The following is a 6937-nucleotide window of genomic DNA, read 5'->3' as shown; positions in this document are numbered from 1 at the left end:
CAGAAGGTTGCGGCAGTGGAATTAGGTTTTCGTGGTGGTCCCAGATGTTCTCGGGGTACGTGGATATATATAGGAGGAAGAAGTAGGTCGGTGGAGCCACGAGGGCCCCACGAGGGTGGGGCGCGCCGGGCACCCTCGTGGCCGCCTCGTTTGCTGCTTGACGTCCACTCCAAGTCTCCTGGGTTGTGTTTGTTCCAAAAAGATCACTCCCGAAGGTTTCATCCCATTTGTACTCTATTTGATATTCCTTTTCTTCAAAACACTGAAATACGCAAAAAAAACAATTCGGGCTGGGCCTCCGGTTAGTAGCTTAGTCCCAAAAATGATACAAAAGTGTAGAGTAAAGCCCATAAACATCCAAAACGGGTAATATAATAGCATGGAACGATTAAAAATTATAGATACGTTGGAGACGTATCAAACATCGGGGAAGGAATTCCAATCGCGGCTCTGGATGTCAGTCGGTTCTGCCATAGGTTTTTTTAGGGCACTGGGTGATTGGGGTTTTCGGTGCCTGTGAGCGACCAGGGAAGTGGATTCGGGCGGGCGAGCGAAGAAGATGGCGTGTGTGGCCGAGCAGCGAGCTGGGGGGGGTTATGGTACACGCGAGCTACCAAGGAAGATGGTGCGGGTGGGCGAGCAGTGAGCGGGGGGAAATGGTGTGTGGCCGACGATGGGGAAGAGAGGAGGAAGAAGAAGAGAGGAGGAAGAAGAGGGAAAGACAGAGAAGAAAATGCATTAAATCTCAATTCTACTAGTACTACTACCAGGATATACCGTCCTTCAGAGTGTAAATAGTTAAGCCGATGACAAGTGGGTCTACCTCAAGAGGGCCCATATGTCAATTAATGGAAGAGAGAGGTGCGTAGGCATATTTGCGGAAGTGTGCTCCACTGGCAAACATGATGGCAATATTGGGTAAGGCTGAATTAATAACACCAACACGCTGGTTCAGCTTATTAATTAAGTGCCCCATCTGCTGCAGCGTGTATTGTCACTTCACTATGAAGACTAGTTGAATAGAGATGGGGAATAATGGATCGCCAAGACTTCCTATCTACAATATCCCTATGCCTCTACTCTCATCGTGTCCAACAAGATGAAACATTGGCCAAGGCACCCGACGCCAATAATATAGGAGTATCCGTAGTATTTTGTGTCAAACTTTGACCATATATTTAACTAATAAAATGTCAATACATTTCACTAAAATCATATTCTTGGATTCACATTTGAACATAGTTTTTAATGGTATAGTTTTTTAGGACATGCATTGATACTTTGTTAGTTAAATTTACGGTCCAAATTTTACACTAATTACGAAGGGGACCATTAAACCAAGATGGAGGATACAAGCAATAAAAAATTATCTCAAGGTAGTAGTAAATGATGAGTGCCCAAAGAATTTTTTTTCCGAAAGTACTCAATAATGGGCTCGTTTTCCTCAAGAAATTTGTGTTTACAGATGTATTAATTGGAATGCATGCGTGAGGAACAAATGCCCAGAACTTTTACACTCATTGCTGAGTTTTCTCTTAATTCTTGCATGGAATGTTTTAATGCAGCTTGAAATATGAACATGTCAATGGGAGGGAGTAAAAGCCTCATGCATGCATTCAACATGCAACACTCACATGTACACATGCACGCACGCAACACTCATGCATCCATGCGGCACACAACACACGACGCGACACACACGCTCAAGCTCAAGTGCTCAGCCTACTCCCTTCGTCTGTGAAAGACTGTACATATAGAGATTTACACATTGACCAAGAGGAACCAGAACTTCATGGTATAATTAACGCCCAAAAGTAGCAGGCTTATGTGTGCATGCGACCATTGAGAGAAGAAGATTACATGAAGGTTGTTGCATGCTGTAATTAAGGATAAACATGTAGCCTATAGCTAGAGCACAAGTTGGTGCATTAGTCAATCAATATCGATTAGATTAAAGGCTAAGTGCATTGGAAGTGTAGATGTACACTCTTTGTTGGAAAAAAATTCTAATGCTAGATGTACAGTTTTTCATGGACCGAGGGACTACATGTGCATGCACTCACATACACAGCCAGGGTGGTTCGCGCGCAAGGGTTGAATCCTGTCGCGCCTGCGTAAAGTTTTGTTTAACTGATTTATTTGCTCTGCCAACTGAAAGGTGGGACCCAGAAACCAGGTGTCAATTTAACCAGTCAACAAAGTGCCACGTCGACTATGTGGCCGGTCAGTAGGGTGCAATACGGTGCTCTACGGTGAGCTAGTGACCGTATAATCACCGCAAAACTATATAGTGACCGTAATGAGCATATTGTTACATACGTTGACCGCTAGTGTATTTTTCTCATTTCAATTTAAGCCATATTAACCAGGAAGGACGCAAAGTATGGACTAGTACTACTTTGATGTGTCCCGTCAACTTGCTGAACACGGACAAGCTTGCTTACTACACCCTCTCCCTCGCCCACGCGTGGTGGCTCACAGAACGAGGAGAAGCTTGCTTACTACGTACACCTACGCCCTCTCCCTCGCCCACGCGTGCGGTGGCTCGCAGGATGAGGAGAGGGTTTTGACTATAGCACCCTCTCCCTCTCCCTCGCCCTCGCCCCCGTGGTGGACGTGCAATAGTTCGTTTGGTGTCAGATTGCCATAAGCATATTGTATTGTAGTATCATCATTGTTGGACCTTCTGAAGAGGCGAAGAGCCAAGTGCAAGGTTCACATGAGTACGAACTATTGAACCTCCCGAAGAGGCAAAGAGCCAAGCGCAAGGTTTTATAGGTGTTGTCGTCCTAGTAGGAGTACTACAACTATAGCGAACGATGCTACTGTATGATGCCGCCACGTCACCTATATCCAAAGCTGTGCCACCTTGTTTTCTCAAAGAGCGTGTTGGAGTCCATGCAACAACCACACAAGTTGCATGTTCACATAACACATTTAGTAGTAATAAATTCTAAAGGACAAATGCCAGCGTGCCACACAAGTTCATCTCCACTTCATGTGATAAATTTGTGCAAGACTAGTCTAGATATATTCACAGTGCTACCATTCACAATTTACCATACTCCACTTACACGTTATAGATGGGCTCCACGTCCTCCTCCAGGTTCCAGTCCCAGGTGTTCTTCATGGCTGGCACGATCCATAGGGGTGGGCAACAAGAATTATTGTCGCAGCTTTCTAGTCTGGTTCCACGCGATGGAGACTCATCCAAGCTGAGCGGCATAAATCAGGGATAGCGTGTACCAGCATGTCATTCATCCGGCAGTGTACACTGAAGACACAACCATGCTTCATGAACGGCAGGCCTTCGGTGTCGTGCACAGAAGGTGGCATCCGCTTCACAATGGGGTAGTTATCCCCAATGGAAAGGGAGTACTCGGCGCCATTCATCTGTTACACGCGACATCTCAGATCTGGACACATGGTGACGTACATAGTCAAGGTCCATGCATAATAATGTTGTGCTCAAATATGGCGGTCTGTAATATTGTGCAGCAAATAGTACTACTCTGATATAGAGGAAGTAAAATGCCTAGCTTATTATATATAGCCACTCTTGGCTACATGGATGAGATAGTAAGACATGGAAAAACAAAAATGGTGGGAGCTAGTGGGTTCAAGTCTTCAATGGCCTAGCTAGCTATACGCGTCCTCCAAGCTAAAAAGTACTACTAGTACTAGTAAGTAGTACAACAATGAAAGAGAAGGCGAGAGGGTTAATTTTTTTACTAAATTGTACTACTAGTACAGAAAACATGTCCCAATCAAGAAAAGAAAATAACTAACAAGTACTACTCTACTACTCTAACACACAACAATGAGAAATTGGAATACCTGGGTAGATGGTGATGGTCCGATCATGGTAGATTGTGCGACCATGTTGCACATCACTAGTAGCATGGGTAACGACTGCTAAGATATTGATCCCAATATGCCAAAGTCAGCTACAAGGTTCCAGGTTAGACTGAATCAGGGATGCAAATGCACATCTAGGATCGACAATCTTATTTTGATCGGGGGATGACTGCTCCCTGCGAAATAATGGAGTACCGTTAGGGATTCAAATGATGGTTTGTGCATTCCGTTTGTAATCTCCCGTACCGCAGGATGGCAACCAGGTGAAACAAGTCCCCTGGCCTGTCACCGCGAAGATGCGGCCTACATGGCGCACAACGTCTTCAAACATGTAGCGGTACAAATCTGTCGCGGCCAACATGTGACAGCCTCTGCCATTACTGCCTCTTGTATTGATGACAATCCTTATGTCGAACACCCTGATGAGAGAGTAATCATCATAGCCGCGTCGCTTTGTCGGTGGGTCCGCAATTGCTATCTTCTTCAATCTCATGTAGGCATCATCATACGTATTCAAGCCCAGCCAGTCCATAAGGACGATCCCAATGGTGGAGAAGGGGTCTACGGGAACGACCGCACTGCTGTGGATGTTGTGCAAAATGATGGTGGTATCCGGACGGAGGTATGCATGCCAATCTTTGTTGGCACCAACCCAAACCTATATATAAGATGGTGGGCAGCGGAGAAATTACGGGATGGAATAACTAAGTACTATATTTAGAATATACACTACATGATCAAACTCCATGACTGACCTGCTCATCAGACAAAATCCGACTACCTCTCAACGTTGGCAACACTAGCGGAGTCAATGGGCAACCATGGCTAGGGAGTGGTGGACTGTTCGAAGGGTCGTCCCATAGAATAACCTTCTCCCCGAAGACTCATGGTAGACCAACAAGCATGGCCTTTTCCTAAGCATGTTTAAGCACCGTCTTAAAAAAGTTGGTGCAGGAAGCACCTAGTCTTGCGGCGGTGAGGACGTCGGAGCGGCGTGCGATTTCTCCCAGATGATCATCGTCCAAGGTCTCCCAGCCCCAACGAGGAGGAGAACTGCCTAGCGAATCCATGGGAGCAGCGACGAACTGCCTTGGTCTCTTCGGGGGGAGGGGAACTAGCGAGGAGGAGATAGCCGCAGGGCCTCGTATGCTGGCATGCATAGTGGTAGTGCCTTGTGCCCCGCGATAGTGATAGTGCCCTTGTACTACTACTACTACTACTAGTACTACTACTACTACTACTACTACTACTACTACTACTACTACTACTACTACTACTACTACTAGTAGTAGTAGTAGTAGTAGTAGTAGTAGTAGTAGTAGTAGTAGTAGTAGTAGTAGTAGTAGTAGTAGTAGTAGTACATTATGAACTAGTAGTGCGATGTATTGTATATACTTCTATAGTGCACCGGTTTTGAACTCCTGAATCTCAAGGCCAAGGAGCCACAGTTACAAGCGGAGGGTACTACTGTTCTCTACAACCATCGTTGTACTATCAATGCAGGGAAAGTACATCTGCATAGTGTGTGCTCTCTGTGCTCTATTCAAGCGCGTAGCTGGCCTACTCAGCCGATCCTCTCACGCACACACTAGCAGCCTGTTTATCAGTGACGGTTATAGCGATACTAGGCTTTTCGCCTCCATTTGTTGAGGTATAACGGATATCGTCGAACTTTGTTAGTAGTTCCTTCTTTATGAACGAGATGAGGCAAAGCTTTTGCCTCCTTTTCAAAACAAAAAAATCATGTCAAGAGGAATTTGTTTTATAGAGCCGATAATGGAGCGAAGTCCAATCGTGCAACGCCACAAGCTACAAAGTAGTAGTACTAGCACTTTACGTACAAAGCCATATTGCACAGTTCCCAATGCCGCACCAGGATTTTCTACCTCCTCGGGCTTAATTGGGAGGCGCTAGTTTAAATATGCTAGCTGATGAGGAAGCTGCAAGCGAGGTGCGGCTAGGACGAGAACGCAGGCGAGAAACTTTGCATGGTGTGAATTGATATATAGGAGTACTACACTAGTATGCGATCCACGAGATGATGGGAGGGAAAACCCGTTCATGTTGCTGGGCTATCCAGTGCAGCCAGATTGTTTTGCGACACGTCCATTTGACTTCAAAAGTCAAACTACCAGTGTACAATATTGGCTCGCAACAAGGTTACTATTTTAAAAGAAGGTTGTCGCGCGTTCGGACGGGATCAAACCCACAAAATGAGCTATACACTCCACGACCACTAGTAGTACTCATTGGAGTATAACGCAACCTAGAATCGCCTTTTGATGCTAGTACATTGTTCCTTACAAGAAACCACTAATAATGCCAAGAAACTACTACCACTTACCATAATTAATAGAAACCACTAATAATGCCAAGAAACGACTACTCTACAAAGTGTCATTATAGGCATGTTTCAACCCATGTCGCCCCTTAAGTCAATGCCTTCTATTCCACCGACAAGTTAGGCGTTATGACTTGTGGGACCTACATGTCAGTCTGGACAAAAATCCCCGAGTGACCTCCTACCTCCGGCCCGTCCACCTAGTCATCCTCGGCCTGCGACACAGCTACCACCACCAGCAGAAGGCGAGGCCAAAACCGGTGGTGCGGAGCCCATCTCGCGGCAGCCTGGGTGACAGCTCCATTCGGCGCTCGCGGCCGCTAGCTAGCCAAGATAGCACAGACCCTGGTGGATGCATCCAGCTGCTTGTCTGCAAGGTTTGCCAACTAGGTTGGCACGGCGATGCGGTGGCTTGCTCGCATGAGCCGTGCTAAGGCTAGCCATCTGGCTCGAGCGAAGGCCAGCGCGGCGGCTTGCTCGTGCGTGAGTTACGCTCGGGCTAGCCAGCCAACCCGTGCGGAGGCCAACGAGGCGTCCAGCCCATCCGGCGGAGCGGCGGCCAACTCGCTCATCACCGGCGCCACCGACGAACACACATCAGTACTGTTTGAAGTAATGTTCAGGAAAAATGATGATTGGAGGAGGAAGAACAGGATAGAAGGTCAAATGTGGGTCCCTCGTGTCAACGGTAAAAAATAATGTGTTGGTTTAACCTGCCTCGTCAGCACGAACGTGTGG

Source organism: Triticum aestivum, chromosome 3B (assembly GCF_018294505.1).
Source record: "Triticum aestivum cultivar Chinese Spring chromosome 3B, IWGSC CS RefSeq v2.1, whole genome shotgun sequence".
NCBI classification, from domain to species: Eukaryota; Viridiplantae; Streptophyta; class Magnoliopsida; order Poales; family Poaceae; genus Triticum; species Triticum aestivum.
The sequence above is the reverse complement of the archived record's forward strand: the minus strand, read 5'-3'. Positions refer to the sequence as shown.